Source organism: Pseudorca crassidens, chromosome 10 (assembly GCF_039906515.1).
Source record: "Pseudorca crassidens isolate mPseCra1 chromosome 10, mPseCra1.hap1, whole genome shotgun sequence".
NCBI classification, from domain to species: Eukaryota; Metazoa; Chordata; class Mammalia; order Artiodactyla; family Delphinidae; genus Pseudorca; species Pseudorca crassidens.
The window spans coordinates 16853059-16872319 of record NC_090305.1 but is presented as its reverse complement, the minus strand read 5'-3'; the positions used below and the strand labels follow the sequence as shown (position 1 = coordinate 16872319).

General features: G+C 43.1%; 1 long non-coding RNA gene across 2 annotated transcripts in view; it reads left to right on the top strand.

Moving 5' to 3' along the window:
• Window positions 1–17980, top strand: part of LOC137231629 (uncharacterized) — an 88599-nt gene extending 70619 nt beyond the window's left edge. The window contains exons 2-3 of one of the 2 annotated variants that reach the window (XR_010946697.1): window positions 11314–11426; window positions 12206–17980. This is a non-coding gene — a long non-coding RNA (uncharacterized lncRNA). Of the gene's footprint in view, window positions 1–11313 lie in introns of both variants that reach the window. The other variant, XR_010946698.1, reaches the window with a different exon arrangement.
• The last annotated feature ends 1281 nt before the right edge of the window (window positions 17981–19261 follow it).

Sequence of the window (19261 nt, the reverse complement as noted above, 5' to 3'; positions counted from 1 at the left end):
TTTTCCCATTTGTGAAACAGGCAAAATAATATCTGCTGTGCAAGGATTTGCCAACATTCAACGAAATAACAAATTCACAGTACCTGATGCGTATTTCATTTCACCGTGGCTGTGTTGCTGGTGGTGATGAGGAGGAGGGATGCAAGGATCCCAAATGAGCTAAGTTCCTGCAGACCCAACAGTCCCCAGCACAGGGCTAGCCAAGAAGTAGGTCCTAAACAAACACATGTGAGTTGATCAGTTATTTCCTACTGGAAACCACACAAATTAAAAACATTTGTCCTCTGATTTGTCATCTCTTTTCAAGGGACCTCCTACCCCTAGGCTTTAGCATATACTCTTTAACTAGCAAATGCACCCTCCTCACTCATTAATACTGGCTCAGGGCAAGCTACGCTACGAGATTATTTTCTTTTGATTATATTTTCCCCATCTAAGAATGTTTACTCATTCTGTATTATGCCAAACCGCATCATCTGGAAGAAGGTACTACAACTCCAGTTGGAAAGACCTAATTGGGTTTCAGCCATTGCTGGGAACGTTGTAGTCCTTACTTAAAATCATTACTATTTTAACTGGCCAAGCGCCCTTTGTTCTCAGATTAATAATCTCTCTGCATCATGCCTGAAGCCTTGAAGTTATTTTCACTTTTACGCTAAATTTCACCAGATTCTTTTTGAAAGAAAAGCACACCCTCATTTTCAGAGCTCAAAACTCTTCTGAGTTTTTCTAGTCACCTTATTTCAGAGGCCTAAGCTTTTGAAAAGAAATCTCACTGCATTGGTTTGAGTTCTCTTTGGCCCATCCACTGAGCCAGCTATTTTCACTGGCAAAAGGAAACAATATTTGGTTACTGTTCATTTATTTGTTTCAGAGAAACTTTGTCATACCCCAGTTTAAACCATACATATTAACATTAGTCTAGAAACAATGCAATATTATGGGACCAAATCAGTTTCAGACCATCGCACTGGAATATTACAATAGACTGAATTATATACGACAGGTTCAAGCTAATATGGCCCCCTCCCCAAATTACTAAAAAGTCTAAAAGTAAAAACAAGCTGATGTCAAAGCGTAAAAGAGAAGTGTTGTTTCTTCAATAAGGTGTTTAATCAAATGTAAAATTTCGAAACTATTCAGCTAATTCTCAAGTGTTCCATGGTAATTAACCGGGCTACTGAAAACCTAAAGTATTCCAAAACCTTTGCTTTTGCCTCCTCCAAGATAAAATTTGAATCCATTCTTGGTAACAAGGAAAATAATGTGTTGGTTTCCATGCCTTTCTTTTCCCCTGTCACCCTCTCACCTCCAAGTTCTGAAATAGCCCAAAGTCCGAGATACGTTAATGTCCAACCCAAGGGCAAGTTAACTGATGGTTTGTGAAATTTGCCTCTGAAAATCTGAAGCCGACTGCAATTCCAGGATGATTTCCGAGGAAGAGACAGTCTACTCGATCGGTTCGGGAGGCTCCAGTTAACCCTGTCACCATGGGACCCACCCTGGGCCCATCAGCCCAGTCCTGGCCCTGGGAGGAGGCATTTGTGGGAGGGAAAGAAATTGCCCTTGGATGTTAACTCCTCTCCCCAGCTTCCTCTCAACAGCGTATTATTGATTTATTGTCTGTATATTTGTCTAAACCCTAAAGCTATTTATCTTTTCACCGGGATAACAAGTTCTGTATGTATTCAATCTACTACTATTTTCTATTTCCCTTAAACTAGCTCCTTTAAGCTTCAAAAAGATTCTGAGATTTGGGGAACAAGTTCTTACACAGATTTTCTCTACCTCTCATGATTTTATGGATTTTCATCAGTTCCCCTCAGCTTTAGTCTCTTACCGCCAATACTTTCATCCCAGCAGGCATCAAGAAAGAGGTGGGAGAGAAGACAGTAAACTATGGGGGTGGGGGGAGAATGGAATAAAAGACACAGGATGGGGGAGCTGGAGAAAGATGAAGGCTTGAAGGGTTGGCCATTGCACTAGAAAAGGCTTCTGGTAAAATAACAGTGATACCTTGGAAGAAAGTGTTTCACATTCATTTATTTAGCCATTTCAAGTGGTATGTACTTGACAGGAAGAAAGAGCTACAGGTTAGACCTATTGCTACACATGCCAATAGGATTAAAAACAGTCTTGCTTTACTTTCTGCATCACATATATTGAAACCTCACGGACAAAAACAAATCCCATATTGTAGGGTTCCATTTACGTGAAATGTCCAGAATGGGTAGATCCATGGAGACAGAAGGAAGATGAGTAGTTGCCAGGGGGCTGGAGTGAGGGAGGGAGTCGAGGGGGAGGTGGTGGTGGTGACTGCTTAATGGGGGTGGGGTTTCCTCTTGGGGTGATGAAGATGCTTAGGAACTGGACAGAGGTGATGACTGCACAACATGGCGAATGTATGAAACACCACTGAACTGTATACTTTAAAATAGTTAATTCTATATTATGTGAGTTTTCACTCAACTTATAATCCAGTCTCATTATGTATACTATATATGCATATAAATATGTATACGTTGCATCCAATTTAACAAATATGAGTGTCAATGATATGCTAACCACTTTGCAGCTACTGGGGATTCATCAACGAAAAAGATACAGCTCTTACGGGAGTCTTTAATAAATTAACCATGAAATCACCCTGCAGTGTGAGAAGTACTGTAACAGGGAAAGCACAGACAGCTGTGGGAGGGACGGTTCACAGAGACTTTGAGGGTCATGGAAGGCTTCCTACAAAAGTAACATTTAAATGGAATTAAAAGGTGCTATTCATTCCACAAACGTGTACTAGAAGGTATTAGTCACTGATACAGGCCCTAGGGACACAGCCGTGAACAAAATGAAGTCCCACCCTCATAGACCTTACATCCTTGTAGGAGAGACAAAGGATACAAGTACGTATACAAGTATAAGTGATGAATGCCATGGAGAAGAATAATACAGGTAAGGGGGTAGAGAGGTGTATGTGGGGAGCAAAGGTCCAAGTGCAGCTTTAGACAGTTGGGTCAAGGACTCCCCCACTAGTAAGCTGATATTTGAGCAGAAACCCAAAGTTAATAAGGGTGGAAGTCGGGCTGCTGTCTAGGGAAACAGCAGTCCAGGCAAGTCACAGCAAGTGCAGAGACTCAGATGCAGAAGAATTCTAGGTGGGCTCAAGGAAAAACAAGGAGGACGGTAGGTCTGGAACACAGTGAGTAAGAGGAAGAGGGGCAGGAAATGCAACTGGGAGCATCACTGTGGCCTCTCACCCATAAGACACTGGCTTGACTCTAAGATGGGAGGACTCTGGATGATCCGAAGTAGAGCAGCAATTTAAAAAGGGCTCCTCTAGCTGCTGTGCTGAGAAAGCAGATGAAAGGGCACAAGAGGGGAAGCAGGAAGATGAGTTAGGAAGCTGTTGCGTTTAACCAGGCGAGAGACAAGGCAGGGCTTGGGCCAGATACAGACGTAGGGGCAGCAGGAAATGACTTGATCCTGGATTGATGTTCTTTGAAGGTGGAACCAACACTTTTGTGATGGATTAGATGTGGGTAATGAGGGATGGGATGATACCAAGGTTTTGGCCTGATCGTGGGGAAGGGTGGAGTTGACATTTGCTGAGATGCGGAAGCCTGCAGGAAGAACAGGTTTGCTGGATGGGAATCAGGGGTCAAGGTTCTGAACGTGTGAGGTTTGAGATGCCCAAGAGACATCCCAGTTGCGATCCTGAAATAAGAAGCAGGAGTTCAGGTAAAATTCTGGATTAGAGGACATAGCAAGTTGGGAGACATCAGCAAACAGATGGTATTTAAACCCTGAAACCGAATGAGATCACCTAGGGGTGAGTTACCCAATGTCTGAAAGTCAAGTAAGCAACAGCCAGCCCTGAGTCTTATGCTGAGCAGATCATTTATGTGGGGAGAGAAACGTGTTACAGAGCTTGGAGACTCAGCAAGCATTTACACGCCAGATCCAGCTTTCACCAGACATCTCAAAATGGTTCAGGAAAGAGTCAACACATGTGTACAGACAGGAAAGGTGGCATATCTCCAAAGACAGATAGGAGCTGATTTAAGCAGGAGAGACTGGACAGTCATGGATCACAGCTTGCTGCTGCCCTGCCTGCTCTGCTCTACAGATTTCAGGGACGTTGTGTTCTTAACAGGAACTGTATCCCAGTTCAAGAAAACTAGAAGCCCGGGACGGATTGCCTCTGAGTTTATCCCATCTTGTTTTGTTTCATTTTATTATTTTGAATGAACACTTGTGTTTCCAGTAATTGGAGAAACTTTTCAAAATATATAGCATGAGGTCTTTTAACCACCAAGATCATTTCTTTTTTACTCTATTCATCTAGCAGAAAGGTAAGGAATAGACCAACTTTTGCTGTCAGAGGGACTGGTTGTTACTCAGGGCTCCATCTTCAGAGAGACCTAGGTATCAGTGGCCCCAAATGCCCACTCCGTCCTCTAGCTGGCCTAAGTGCTAGAAGACCCTTAGGACAGGAATCCCCGCCTAACATGTACCTAGTGATCAAACATCATTTGCAACACTACGCTAGTGCACGTTACCGAACCAAATTCATTTGCCCGACTTGCAGCAAGCCAGACCCTGAGCGCTGAGGTTTGCAGCAGAGAAAGGGTTTGCTCATGAGGCAGCTGAACTAGGAGACGGGAGAACACGTCTCCAATCCGCCTCACCAAGGCGAGGGGCTTGGGGTATTTGTGGGTGGAGAGTATAAGGTGTTTGGAGGTACAGAAAAAAGTGAGGGAATCGCTGCTCTACACAGGCCTGTCTGGATCACGCGCTTTTTCATGGGTTGCATGTTCAGGAAATGGCGGCGTTAGCATGTCTGAGGGTGGAGTTTGTGAGCCTCTGACGTCACAAGGTTACTGAGCGGACACTTGTGCATGCCCAGTTGTCGGGTTGGTGGTCCCAGCCAGTCTTAATTGGCTCAGATTTGAACTGCACAGCAGCTGACTCTAAGTTCCTGAAAAACAACTTAATCAACCACTACCACAGCGGTCCATACGTCAGAAGCGTTATCTATAGGGGGCTGTTAAAGGAGTCTTGTGATGTATATTGCCTAAGCCATGTGAAGCTAGGAGGGTATGCAATTTGCAAGAACAATTAGTCAGTGAAGGCAGGTTACAGGATAGTCTTTATTAATTAATTAAGCTATAGTTTAAGGGATCTGATGATTGCCCTCAGTTTCACAGATAGAAATTATACTACCTGTTCTCATTTAGATTTCAAGTGAAGAGTTCTTTATGGTAACCCTGCAGGTCGTTGTTGGTTGGTCTGTCATATTAATTTTTCTTTGGCTGTCACTCACCCAGAAGTCCCCATTATTTTATTTATTTATTTATTTATTTATTTATTTATTTATTTATTTGCAGTACGCAGGCCTCTCACTGTTGTGGCCTCTCCTGTTGCGGAGCACAGGCTCCGGATGCGCAGGCTCAGCGGCCATGGCTCATGGGCCCAGCCGCTCCGCGGCATGTGGGATCTTCCCGGACCGGGGCACGAACCCGTGTCCCCTGCATCGGCAGGCGGACTCTCAACCACTGCGCCACCAGGGAAGCCCAGAATTCCCCATTATTGACCCAGAACTTCCACATTTACTGGTTACCTTATTAAAGTTAGACTCTGCATTTCATAATCTACAGTGGTAACACTTTTGTTCAGCGTGCTGACACGCTGAACCTGACCAAAACTGCTTGGACCGGGATCCCTATAAGAACCGCTGATTGCATTTATTCCTTTCCTGGGGCAAAAAGCTTCCATTTCCTTTAAGACAATATCCTTCACAGCAAAACCAGATCTGTTTCCTAGCAAAGCTACCAAAACCCCTGACTACTATTGCCAGTTGCCAGTGGACACTCATAACATAATCTGCCCTGACAGAGCCAACCATACAAAGAGAGGGGTTGGGTGGCTGCTGCCTGGTAGGATTTCAGGACAGGGGAGAGGCTCCCATGCAGAACTCCCTCCCAGGCCACCTGAGCCCTGCTACCTGAAACTCTACCACGAGTGAATCATTCCTTTACAGAACACATTGCCTTTTGGAAAACATTCTTCAAAGAGGTATTGTACTTAAGTCAGTTGGTGGTTAAGAGGGTGGTGGGGGGGAATTACAAAGAGAGGCAAAGAGGAAGAGAGTTGAAATGAAGGTGGTAACATACAACTTTGTGTGAGGAGAGCCTTATTAAGGATTGTATTGCAACACTGGTGTAAACAGGGTAGGTAACGACTATGAAAGAATGATTCCAGTATGGCTCAAACCCACAGGCTCATGCCTAATGTGGTCTTATTATCTATTATGTATTTGTAGGAAAGCTTAATAAATAAGTGAAGGTTCAACCTGATTTGTATTTGGCCTGCCAATTCAATATACATTATAGGTTTTGATTAAGACAGTGATTCTCAGCTGTAGGCAGTTTTGCCCTATCCTCCCAGGGGTTACTGGCAATATCTGGAGACATTTTTGGTTGTCACAAGTAGGGGATGGGAGCGGGTGTTACTGGCATTGAATGGGTAGAGGCCAGGGATGCTTCTAAACATCCTTCAAGGCCCATGAAAGCCTCTTCCGGAAAAGAATGATCTAACCTAAAATATCAATTGTGCTGCAGTTGAAAAACGCTGCTTTAGGCTTATAGGTGAGTAGCCAGGATTGTAGAAATGACAGAACTGTCATGTAGTAATTTCTAGTTACATCTTGCACAGGAACAGGAAAGCATGGATATAGAGTACAAAGGCAAAAAGAGGCTCTGAATGTTGTTCATCTTCAGAAATTCATCGTTACATCCAGCCCCACAGTCTGCTATTTGGAGAGTTGGTTTTTGGCCTCTACATTTAATCTATTCATCACCATCTCAGAAGCCAGAAGGAGAAGGTTAGGAATCTTAGCCAATTCATTTTAAGAAGCTCTGGGCCTCTGATTCAGTGATACCTCTAATCAGTAAGCTCTATGGGAGGAAATTTCCTATAAATAACTTAATTGACAGACCTTGATGAGGGCAAGAATGCCTTAGTTCCCAGCTTCTAACTGTTCCAGCCAAATTCATGGCAGACAGATGCCATGAGAAGTCATCTTCTTCTCTAGCCCCTTCTGTATTTCCTTCCCTCTGATGAGAGTAATTCCCTCCCACCGCCCCTCCAGCACAGTGTGCACTCTTTAGCCCTCACCCATTCACCTTCTTCTCCATCCCACCCCCTCCTTTCCCAAGAGCAAGACCAGGTGACTAAGAGCTGGCACAGAAGGAGCTGCCATCACTTACTTCCCGTTCCCGATCAATGCACTTTAATAGCAACTCATCCACAGCAACCACGACCTCATAGGGTACTTGTGGAATAAAAGGATTTCTCCATTCCACCTTCTACTTTGGCAAAGCCGCTCTAGACTTTAAAAGCAGCAGAGAAATCTTGAGAGAGGGCAAACCAAATTTGAAAATTTCACTAAGCCCACTGCTTTGTCTGAAGGTAAGTCTGATTTGGTCTTGAAAACTCGTTTGGGGAAGAGGAGAGGTGTCATGATCAGTGTATGCACAGAAGAGACCAGCAGTGAACCTCTGCTACCTGACACCCCCTGACTTAGGGAAGACCTACCAACTTGGCCAACCTGGGAGTAGAAGTTTTTCTCAATCCTTCCTGAACAATCCATGCCCTTAAAAGAACAGCCTCTGCTAGCTATCTGCTCCCTGCAAGCTTTCTTCTGGTGTCGGACAATCAATCAATCAACCTTAGCGCCAAGGTTTCTAAAACACATTTTTAATATCTTCTTGCACGTATTACTGGAACCTACATTGCTATCGGATGACTCTTTTTCTTTTAATGCCAGCAGTGCCCTGATGTAGCCCATGGAGCCCTCCTTTAACCCTCCTATATTCTGACTCTGATTGTTTAGTTTCTGATAATACGTGTCCCTGGAATGCCCCTCTTGGCTAATGGAAGCATCCCTGTACTGCAGTCACAATCCCTCTTTAGGAGACTCTGGTTTGAACCCGATTGGAACCTGACTGGTATCTGCAGGATAAAAGAGAAATGTTGCTGAGTAGTCAAGAGAATTTGTCCAGACCTCCAGCCACAGGGAGAAAAGGAAGGAGGGTGGGAAGGAACCAAACTAATCTTCATTCTTCCAGCAGAGATACAGAGGCTGGGAAACATCTCATCCATAACAACCACATCACGGCTCACTCCCTCTTATGCTCCTTTCCGTAAGGCACTTAAAGAAGAAGAAAAAATTAAGTCCCTCTTTTCCCCTTGCCTTTATTCTTTTAGCCAAGTTGTGACAAGCCACTGATTTCTACCCTATAAATTATTTAAAATTCCACCTTCACATTGGGATTGGAAAATCAATCTCCCTGATTAAAAAGTGACCAGCTTCACATTTCTAAATGTCTCTTTAATCTTTTAATTATGTCTGGTTACAGACAGCATGAGTCTCAAAGAAGCAGAGAAATGCACTCTGTGCTAACTCAACTCAAAAGATCTATACGTCCATCAGCCTTTTTACTTAACCATGTGGCAGTGTTACCGTCGCATAGGACTGCTTGGAGAAACACTGCCTAGAGACGAGTATCTTAATATACTCTGATTTCAATGTCATGTGTGAAGTTTTGTTGTTTCTAATTTCCCCAACTAAATTAAATATTATAGCATCTAACTGGAGACTCTGTAGATGCAAACGCTAGTTTTAATACAAAGCACTGAGGCATATGAATTCATGCACAGACCTGAGAATTCACCCCAAATCCACCATCGTAAATAGGGCAAGCCAAAGCAACCCAGCTAAATGTATACATTTTTAAATTGACTCCGGTGCCAAGACTGTTGGAAGAAGAATTACAATCACTTCAACCACCCAATTCTTCATGAAAAACTACTCCTCTCTAGTGAGCTAGATGAAAAACAGTCTCCAGCAGGCTTTTAAATGTAAGCAACAGATGATGGAGTGCGAAACAAGGGGAGAGGGATCCAGGTAGGCCTTACAGGGATTCTTGGAGACGTCATTTATTATGTGTGTTGTTTGAAAGTGCGGTGAAGTCTGCGATAATGCGGCCCAAGAAACCAAAGCATTTCAAAGCCCCAAACACAGACATGCAGCCAGCTCTTCCTAACTCGACATCCCAAGGACCATCGGCAGAAATCCCTGCTGACTAATAAGCTGACTTAGACACCATAAACGACTGTTTTAAAGTATTCTTGCCATATGAATTGCACTGTAAATTTCACAGCCCCTTCTCCACGTGTCTAACAGAGAAAAGGCACATTTAGCGTTCTGAGGTCCAGTCTAATCAGAGAGCAGAATGGAGGCTCCAGGGAGACACTTCAGAATGGAAACGGACGATTCCAATTCCCTCAGTTGTAAGTCTGGGCCTGGTTGGGATGTTTGTGCATATGAAACACAGGGGAATCTGAAGCACCACAAGAGATGGTTGCAGGCAAGAGGAGAGATTCACTGGGAAGGTTCTGTGGTCGTGAACCACTTTGATGGTCTAACCTGCCTTTGGCCTAGCAAGTTCAGTGGGCTTTCTCCATCTCATCTAGGCGGGGAAGTGACAGCATCCACTGGAGATGATGTGTTCTGGGGTCTTACCACCATGTGCTTGTGATGAGTCTGTATAACTCTTGAACTTAAAGGACAACCTCCGTATCTATCCTTGTGTTTCAAGGACCACACCTGAAATCTCTTGGAAATAATGAAAACTTGTATTCTCCAAGACTATTCTGAAAAAGATGATTTAGGTTATGTTTCCTATAATATTGCACAAAATTCTTCTAATCTCAAGTCCCAGATGCCTCAAAAACCCAACCTTGAGCTAATTTAGACACTCCTGTTGAGTTGACATGCCTCTGTCATGGCCTAATGATTTCCTTTATACAATCAACTTTTTTTTTTTTTTTGCGGTACGCAGGCGTCTCACTGTTGTGGCCTCTCCCGTTGCGGAGCACAGGCTCCGGACGCGCAGGCTCAGCGGCCATGGCTCACGGGCCCAGCCGCTCCGCGGCATGTGGGATCTTCCCGGACCGGGGCACGAACCCGCGTCCCCTGCATCGGCAGGCGGACTCCCAACCACTGTGCCACCAGGGAAGCCCCTATACAATCATCTTTTTAAAAATGTTGTGTATTTATGTCCTTATGACTTTAATTTTCCTGGTCTGAAGCCCTATAATCATCTCTGGAGAACACACTGGATCTGCTCCTTCCCATGGGATTGGAAGGATCTTCATCTCAAAGCACTGCCCTTCTGACCTAACCTGAGTTAAATATAAAGGCCAGAACAGTGAAGCAAGACAAATCATCGAACACTCATTAGGCATCTACAGAGGCCAAGTGATAGAGATAAATGTACATAGAGATATCCACATGGACATACATTTAAATCTACAGGTATAGCTGGAGAGAGAGAGTTTAAAATCAAGTGAAACATACTAAAATAACTAAATAAATACAAAGTAGAATAAAATAAACTCCAAAAGAGAGGAATACTGATTTGTGCAAACAGGTAATAAATTTCCTTTTAGGTGTATTGATTGTGAATTTCCTAAGAGGTGGAGATGAGTGTGTAGGTTAGCAGTCATTATCATAAAAGTCATAATTAGAGCCCTGGAAGTAAATGAGATTCCCCTGGGGAAAGAAATGAAAGAGACATGATCAGCAATAATATCGGCGAATCAAAAAGCATAAGCTCAAAGAAGTCCTCGTAAAAGAGTTTAATCTAAAAAGGTGTTTCACGGAGTCAGATGTTGCAGAGTTCAAGGAAACACTAACACCATAGGCCGCTGGCTCGTAGATCCCTTCGGAGCAAGGCGTATGCCGAGCACAGTGGGAAAGGAATGGGGAAGGCATGGTTTCGGCACACGAAGGACTTCTAACAATAACTGGGAGGACAAAGCTGACCCGAAGGATGGTACTAAAACTCAGAGCTAAATTGCGTGATGCCAATTATAGAAGGTGGGAGGTTCTACGATGGTCCAAGATGCCGGCTGCCAAGGAGCCCTAGACCCCACAAAGAACAAAAGCAGATGCTGCCCAGATTGCTGCAGGAAGGATGACACTGAGGCTAGAACTTTTTAAAAATAAACTGCCCTAATATAATGTAATTGCCCAAGCTAGAAAATGACAAAGGCTGTTTAGCCAAACATTGATCCTGCATTCATGAATGGAAGAGTGAATGGAAGATTTGACAGGAAATGCCCCACTCCAGCTCTGTGGATGAAAGCCACCAGTGCATGAAAAGACACACGATAAAATTAAAAAAAAAAAAAAAAGACACATGAACTCTTCATCTCACCATCTCCTCTCGCCCTTTATTCTCATTGCAGAGACTCACAGCCAAAGACTCTTATCTGCAGACCTGCCAAAGGAAGTGATTGCCAAAGGGTCTTTTAAATGAAGAATGGAGACAATCTGTTGCCTCTTTTCATTCCGAACCACGGTATTGGATTTGAAGTGCTATTTGGGCATTTAAAAATAATGTTAGTGTTCCTTAGCTGTATTTGCAGCTCTTAGCACTTAGCTCTTAGCACTTAGCAGCACTTAGCACTTAGCTTTATTTGCAGCACTAGAGAACCAGTAATCCAGGAGCTCAGAAAAGAATAGTGGTTTCTTAGGATCAGCAAATAGTTAAGAAAATACATTCTAAAGGAAGAAAATAGCAAATGATGATGATTCATATGTCAGGAAAATAACCTCAACTCGTATAATCCAGACATTCTTTGATTTATTCATTCATTCATTAAATATGCAGGAAGTGCCAACTTCATGCCCAGCACTGCCCCAAGGGTGGGGCTACATGTAAGAAGAGCATATGGTCTCTCCATTTGAGAGGTTCACCCCCTGATGGCGAAGGAAGAAAAAATAATATCTACCATTTATTCTGCACCTACTTCCCATCAAGAAATGCCCATAACCCTTTATCTGGCTTTGTTCATTTAATACAACCAATCTGGGAGTTAGGTATTATTATCTCAATCTGATATAGCAGTAAATTTAGATGTAGCAAGATTGAGTAATTGACCAAAGTCACACAGCCAATATGTGGAATTCAAACCCAGCTCCCCTGCAAAAGACCATATTCTTTGCACTGCACCACAGGGCCTCCTGAAATGAAGAAGAACTTCAACCTGCCCTCAAAGATTAATCACAGACATGTTTAGAAATAATAACAATGATATGATTATTGTAATAATACCATCACTTCCAATGCCTACCTAGGATTCTTGTCAGCACTGAGGAGAATTTTTGAACCCATGCCCACCCCTGGATCAACTCTGAAGGGCGTAGCCTGGGGAGTCTCTCCATGAGGAGAAGAAGATGTATTCAGAGCTGCTATCCATCTCTGGTGATGCTCCTCTAGGGTACTGGGCCTGCTAAAATGTAGCATCTATCTATCTATTTATCTATTTATCTGATCTATCATCTATCTATCACATATAGCTATATGTCTAGGATAGAGCATATAGCTATATGGACTCATTTCCAACCTTCACACTAGCCAGAGCCTTGGATCCTACATAAAGAGTATGAAGAAAAACTGACCTAGGCATTTTTATCACCTTCAGGGGGAAATGGTACTCCCATTGCATTGGGTGCATATTTCTAGACTAAGATGAATTACATTGCCTAATATTTATCTGTTTTCTTGACAGTCTCTCTCGCTAGACTGTGAAGCTCTCCAGGCTAAGGACTCTTTTTCCTTCATCATGATATTTCCAGCTCATACAGAAGTTTATTGCACTTAGTTGATCATTAAAATGTTTACTGAAGAAAAGAAGAAAACTGCAACTGTATTAGTTCATTATTGTTGTTGTTGTTGTTTTTAAGTTTATTCGTTAAAAGGTCTGTGGGCTGGGCTTCCCTGGTGGCGCAGTGGTTAAGAATCTACCTGCCAATGCAGGGGACATGGGTTTGATCCCTGGTCTGGGAAGATCCCACGTGCTGCGGAGCAACTAAGCCCGTGTGCTGCAACTACTGAGCCTGTGCTCTAGAGCCTGGGAGCCACAACTACTGAGCCCATGTGCCACAACTACTGAAGCCTGTGCACCTGGAGCCCATGCTCCGCAAAAAGAGAAGCCACCTCAATGAGAAGCCCGTGCACCATAACGAAGACTAGCCCCCACTCGCCACAACTGGAGAAAGCCTGAGCGCAGCAACAAAGACCCAATGCAGCCAAAAATAAATAAAATAAAAATAAATTAATTTAAAAAAAGAAGTCTGTGGGCTAACTCCTAGGAGAATGGTTGATACAAAACCGAATAAAACAAACCCTGGTCCTGGTCTAACCTAGTTAGCACATCCAACTTTCACATATTGTTTAATTTATAAGGGAAGACTGGGTCTGTATGTATTAACCTTGAAATAAATGCTATGTTAATATGATATTTAAATTCCCACTCTGATTTCATTTATCAATATAAGGCCTGACATCCCTTAAAAAATAAGCTATAACTCAGAAGTAATCATCAATCAAGTTACAAAATTCATATCCAACTAAATGTGAGACATTGAATACATACATATATATTTATCTCCACTTTCTCCTGGAAACCCACTCACACATCAGTAAAAGAATACAAAAGTATAAACCCACAAGAAATACAACAGCAAAGAGGACATCAGTGGATGAGGATGGCAACGAATATCTGCTATAATGCAAAGTACTGGAGGAATGATAACAGTTTAAGCAGAACAGAAACGGCTGGATTCTATGTGCCCATAGAGGCAACCCAATAAGGAACAAGCTAGCCATCCTTCAGAACCCTGGGAAGGCTCAGGAACTGGAGGTGTGGGGCGTGCAGAAGATACAGGCATGAGGTCAAGGGTGACTGAAAGTCAACATAAGGCAGCTAGCTCCTTAGGTCTCATCATGACCTACCTCCCACCTCCAGAGACAGGTGACTTATTCTCTCAAAAAACTGAACCAAACAGGCTCAGGACCAGGGACCCAAGGCACAGAAGACAGAGAAACAGGGGCCATTAGCAAAAGTCTGATCACCAAACTCTTCTAGCCTCTTCCCACCTGCCACCCAGAAGGCCACAGCCAGGTTTATAATCCCCAGAAAGAGCTTTGGGAAGTCCTACTGTCGAGAAATTAAAGGGCTTAAGGAAGAGACCTGTAGAATTCAGGGTTACACTAATAAAAATGTTGGCTTACTGCCCCGTCATTCTATAGTGAATCCCTCAGTTGGTGAGCCTTACGTACACACAGAGCATTCAGTTCACATGTGATTCCCTTGTAGCCAAGGGTCACAAGATTTGAGGGACAACCTCCAACATGAAAGAGACAAAACCAGCAAACAGAAAACAAGAAAATCAGAGGGAAGAGAGACAATGCAGGGATTAGAAGAACACTTCAAATAAAGTATGCTGAACATCCACAGAGAGGTTAAGAAAACATATTGCATCTATAAAATAGCACAGGTGCTATAAAAGAAAGGAACAATCCTAGAACATGAAAAATTCCCTAGAAATTAAAAATGTGGGCCCTGATATTTTTAAAATATCAGTAGAAAGTTTGGGAGACAAAGTAGGTGAAGTCTTCCAGAGCGTAAAACAAAAAGATAAAGCAGGCATTTGTGAGCGAAAAGATAAGAAAACGTGAGATTAATCCAGGAAGGGTCAATAACTGACCAATAAGAGTTCCACAGGAAAAATCAGGGGGGTTGGGGAACAGGGAGAAACAAACTATTGAAGAAACACTACAAGAAAATTTCACAGACCCGAAGGATATAGATCTTTAGATTAAAAGATCCAAAAGGATGTGGAACTTGAGATTAAAAGGACCACTTAATGACCAACACAGTAAGACCCAACCAAGGCATATCATTTTGAAATTTCAGAACTACAGAACTACACAACACTCACATAAAAATCACGGGGGATCAGAATGACATTAGACTTGTGAATGGAAACATTGGAAGCTAGAAGATAATGGTGCAATGCCTTTAAATTCAGAGTGAGAATTATTTTTAACCTAGAATTCAAATTTCAGCCAAACTATCAAACAAATGCAAGGGTAGAATAAAGATATTTTCAGGCAGGAAAGCTCTCAGTAAATTTACCTCACATGCACCCTTTCTCAGGAAGGGTGTGCCGCCAAAAGGAGGGAGTAAAGAAAGAGGAAAACCAGGAAGGAACCAAGGAGAGGCTCCAGCACAGGAAGGAGGTGAGGAGAATCAACAGGATGATAGCAGAGGGAAGTCCTGGGAGAACAGTGGAGCCCAAGAGAAAAACCAGTCCAGGTTGCAAAAAAGACATCAAGGGGCCCAGAAAGGAGGTATTTAGACTCCGATAGATTACCTGCTCTATATTACTATGTGGAAAGTTTGGGGGGCACTGTTGAAAGTTGGGGACAGTTATATACAAAGCCTGGCTGATGGAAAAAACAAGGCAAGTATTAACTCCAAGAAAAACAAAACGTTGTACAAGAAAGGAAAGGTAATTATAGGGTAATGTTAGCTCAGTAGAGAATATTATTTATACAGTTATAATAATATAAATCCTGAATATTGATTTAACCGAAAAAGGGAACAAGAGGAAGCAGTGTTGTGGGATAGGAGACTTAAGTCCTCCCCAACTGTAATAGTCACTAAATAATGATCTAGTCAGACACATATATGACTTAGAAATATGGAAGTAAATACCAGAAGGAACTGCTAAAATTAATTTAAAGTAGCTACCCGCAGGGACTAGTGGTAAAGGGGGTGGGGCAGGAGGATAACTGTGGGTTTTGTCTTTATTTTTTAAAGTGCTTTAGTAATATTTGACTCTTAAAATATATACATTTATTTGGATACATCTGAAGTTATTTTTAAGCTGCCATAACTCTGGTCCTAAGGAGGTTTATGATCAACAAATCGGATACACTTCTGCCCTTAAGGATCGTACAATTTAAACACAAATCTGAGAAAAATCATACAGACCATTTTCTAACCTAACAAAGCCTAGGAGATTTCAGAACCAATCTGAATGCATTTGTCCCTTCTCCTCTCCAACCTGTAGATATCTTTAAAATGTGAGAAGCTCCATAAGCAGATACGCCCACATTTTCCCAAGATGTTTGAGATTACATAACTACAAAACTTGACCGCAGTCTGAGTGAATGTGTACGTGGTAGCACTTGCTCACCAAAGCAGGGAAACCAGCTGATGTTAGGAGAATTGGTAGAGGCTTTATCTGAGTAGAGATTCAGAGAAGGTACCAAGGATGGGGGGGGGTTCGAGCCAAATCTTCAAGTACAATAGATGTGCAATTTGATGGACAGGAGGTAGTGCCATCCCTGACGGGCAGTGAACAGCTCGGAAAGTCGGTTAAATTGAGAGTCAGAATGGCCTTGGGGGTTCTCAGAAACCCACAGGGTTTTGGGAAATCAGACACTCAAGAGTCACAGAGAATGTAACCTGCTGATTCATCCCCAAACGAATTTCTCCATCACAGCAGAAGTCTCTGGTAGAGCAATAAAGACTCTTCTCCTGAAGCAGCATCTCCGCGACCGAGCAGTAGCTAGCCTGCTCACAGCAACAATAATGTGTTAATGACTTCGATAAGGGGGATACTCATCATTATCACCTCTGAATCCCCTTTTGAGCAATGGGAGAGCAGCTGTGGAATACACAAAGAAAGGAACCAGGGGAGGAACTTCCCCTTACATTGGCCTCTGTGATTGTTAATTTTGTATTATTCTGCCTCTAGTAATTATCTTTTTTTTTCCCCTAAGGTCACCTCCATTAGTCAAGAAGCAAAGTACAGGCTTGTAGTTGATTTGGTTCCAATTACAAACATGGTGTTTATCTATGGGAAGACCATTTCCGTTGGGCATGTGGCTTAGAATTTAGGTCCCTGTTGATTTCCCTCCCCATCTTTACATTGACAGGATACAGGTCTCCACATTTACTTGGCAAACCAAGAACCAGAAGGCACTTTGGGGTGACTATGATTCCTTAAGAAGGGAGCTCTAGTTGTTATCCACCATGGCACCTAGCACAATATAGATGTGGTGTGTGGAATCCCCAAAACTCCAGTCCCGAGGTGTCCTGTCCCCAAAAACTCTGCCCAGTGGCCGGCCAAGGAATGAGTGAACTTTGTGCAGTAAATCAATAACCTTTTCCCTTTCTCTCCACATAAAAAGCAGTCATCAGCTTCAGACTTTCCTTGCAAGCTGCTCTCTGGGATTCAGGGTTACCTGAACACAATTCCCATGATCACTTCAGGATTCCTCTGTCCTCATATTATCTAGCCCTCCATGGAATTATTCTTCAGCTGTATGAAATTCTGGGCCAACTCCCTGTTCACAGTTCACTGTTATCAGTTATAATATTTAATGCTCCCGAGACAACTCGTTTCTCTACAGGTTGGCAAAACCATTGCTGGAGAGAGATGGGGGGAGGGGGCTAGAGAAAGAAGGAAGGAAGGAAGAGAGGGGAAGGAGGGAGGGAGGAGCAAGGGAAAGAAAGAAAGAAAATGGGCTGTGAATACATTCAACTGAAAAAACTAAAATGCTGGTTCTGAAAGTTTGTCTTGCCTTGTTATTTTTATTTTGATAGATTTTATTCTACTTTCTGTTTCTAGCCTGGACTAGGAGTAAAGGAGTTATTGAAGTCCTTTATATTCATGAACCCAGGGCGATCTAAATCTAAGATTATGGGGCTTCCCTGGTGGCGCAGTGGTTAAGAATCCTCCTGCCAATGTGGGGGACACGGGTTCGAGCCCTGGTCCGGGAAGATCCCACACGCCACGGAGCAACTAAGCCCGTGCACCACAACGACTGAGCCTGCGCTCTAGAGCCTGCGAGCGCCAACTACTGAGCTGGCGTGCCACAATTACTGAAGCCCATGCGCCTAGAGCTCGTGCTCAGCAACGAAGAGAAGCCACCGCATGAGAAGCCCGCGCACCGCAACGAAGAGTAGCCCCCGCTCACCGCAACTAGAGAAAGCCCGCGTGCAGCAACGAAGACCCAACGCAGCCAATGAATGAATGAATAATAAATAAATAAATTTATTTTTAAAATAAATAAATAAATCTAAGATTATCCCTCAAATCTGAAGTTAGCATAAAACCACAAACGATGAGTGGGCAGCTGAGATGACCACAGATTCCACTATTTGGATGTAACAAAAAGAGATCAGAAAAAGTGCTGTCTAGATGAACAGTCATCCTGATTTTTCAACAGTGATTCTGCATTGTATGTCGAATTTCTAAACGTTAACATTTGAATTTTAACGTTTAGGGGCATTTGAATTTTGTTAAAAAAAAAAATGCAGGCCAGTGCAATTCACTGGGCCAGTTAGTTTTTATCTGTCCCTTGCTCATAAGCAGACCTAGAGCAGCCGCCCGGCCCCTTGCCCTTACCACCCTCTGGCTGCTACTGTCAGGCATGACCCCTTATCTCACTCGGCTGGGCAAGGGCAGCGTCTATGACATCAGAATAGATAAAAGGGGCAAAGGGAGGAGTGTGAGAGAGAAACCAGACGCTCCTTTCTCTTCCACCCCACCTGCAATGGCCTCCTCATCTTCACCTAAGGCCCCCACCCCCCACAGCTCCACTTTCCAGAAGCCCCCGAAGCTTCTTCACCTCTGTTCTGGCAACCAGTCCTCAGTGGTACCCTGAAGCTGGGGTTTTACTAAAACAAAAGAGTATGGTAGCCCCTTCATATCCGTGGGTTCCGCATCCCAAGATTCAACTAGATTTGGATGGAAAATACTCAAAATAAAAAATTCCAGAAAGTTCTGAAAGAGCAAAACTTGAATTTGCCATGTGCTTAAAAATTATATGCATTGTATTTACAATTATTTACATAGCATTTACATTGTATTGGGTATTATAAGTAATCTAGAGATGATTTAAAGTATAAGGGAAGATGTGTATAAGTTATATGCAAATACTACACCATTTTATACAAGGGACTTGAGTGTCCTTGGGTTTGGGTATCTGCATGGGTGCTGGAACAAGTCCCCTGTGGATACCAAGAGACAACTGTAATTTTTACTTTAAACCATGGTGTTTGGGAATAACATGCCGTTAGCTCTTATCATCTAATGAATCTATTGCTGTTCCTGGTTGAAATTGACGATGAAAGGGTGGAGGGGGAAGACAGAATTCCCAAACTGCTGTGTGTTTGCTGTAAAGATGGCAGAATTAGAAAACAAGAAAGGAACGCTGGTTTCTAAAAACCAGGCAAGCGAAATCTGGAAGTTTAATAGCAGACCAGCAGTGTGGAAGAGAAATGGCGTTGCCTGGGAGCTCAGGTGGGCCCCAGGAGTTTGTGTGTGAGT